This window comes from Alligator sinensis, unplaced genomic scaffold (genome assembly GCF_000455745.1).
Source record: "Alligator sinensis unplaced genomic scaffold, ASM45574v1 scaffold574_1, whole genome shotgun sequence".
In the NCBI taxonomy this organism is placed as follows: Eukaryota; Metazoa; Chordata; order Crocodylia; family Alligatoridae; genus Alligator; species Alligator sinensis.
In genome coordinates this window covers 901,009-901,798 of record NW_005842106.1, presented here as the reverse complement: position 1 = coordinate 901,798, position 790 = coordinate 901,009, and the positions used below count along the sequence as shown (strand labels likewise).

Below are 790 nucleotides of genomic sequence, written 5' to 3'. Positions count from 1 at the left end.
GGGCGGGAGCGGGGGGTGGTGCTGGGGAAAGGTCGGGGGCCCGAACTGCACTTTGGCTCGGCGCGGGGGGTCTACAAATACTTGGCTGCCCTTTCGGACCCCCCCCCCTCCCCTCGCGTTAGGATTTTCAAATCTTACAGGGGGTGTTGTCTCTTACGGGGGGGTGTTACCTCCCCGTAATTCAAACCCTGCTGGCTGGGGTCCTCCATCTGCCTGCCCAGGAGGGGGGCTGTGGTCGGGCACCTCCAGAGGCTGCAGGGCCGCTTTGCTGCCCCCGGTCCGTTGGCATCTGCTGCAGTCTCACTGGGCAGTGTCTGCTAGCTCCTGGGCGGGGTTTGAGGGCCAGTGGACGCCACCCAGCACATTATTTTCGGTGCCCCCCACACCCCGCACTTGTTTTAAACCAATGACCCTTGCCCGGGTCCCTCTTTTTGTCTTTGTGTTGTCCCGAGTGATGGCTGATGTGCCCTTAGTGACCCCCCGCATCAAACAGGGTGTATAGCTCTTCTTGGAGGGCTTCAGCCCATGTTGCAGAACGGGCCTGGCTAGAGGGTCTATTGGTATAAACGGGGGGGGGGGGGTTGCTGCCTTCTGTGGTGGAAGCACAGCCCTCTCCCTGGGATCTCTTGACTGTAGGTTAACCTTTTATAGAAGCAGCAGCAGGATGTTGGCAGCTGCGGTCTCCCTGATTGACCCGTGGCAGGTTTGGGGGCTATGTCAGGGTTGACACGGGTAGCTTTATAAAGAGTTTATAGATTTGGAAAGGGCTGATCCTGCCTCAGGCAGGGGC

At 59.6% G+C, this 790-nt stretch overlaps 1 protein-coding gene across 1 annotated transcript in view; it reads right to left on the bottom strand.

Moving 5' to 3' along the window:
- Positions 1-270, bottom strand: part of LOC102385029 (ADP-ribosylation factor-like protein 8A) — a 32,917-nt gene extending 32,647 nt beyond the window's left edge. Inside the window, exon 1 of the mRNA XM_025205170.1 lies at positions 139-270. The gene's annotated coding sequence lies outside the window, so the exon portion shown is untranslated. The remainder of the gene's footprint in view (positions 1-138) is intronic.
- Between the last annotated feature and the right edge of the window lie 520 nt (positions 271-790).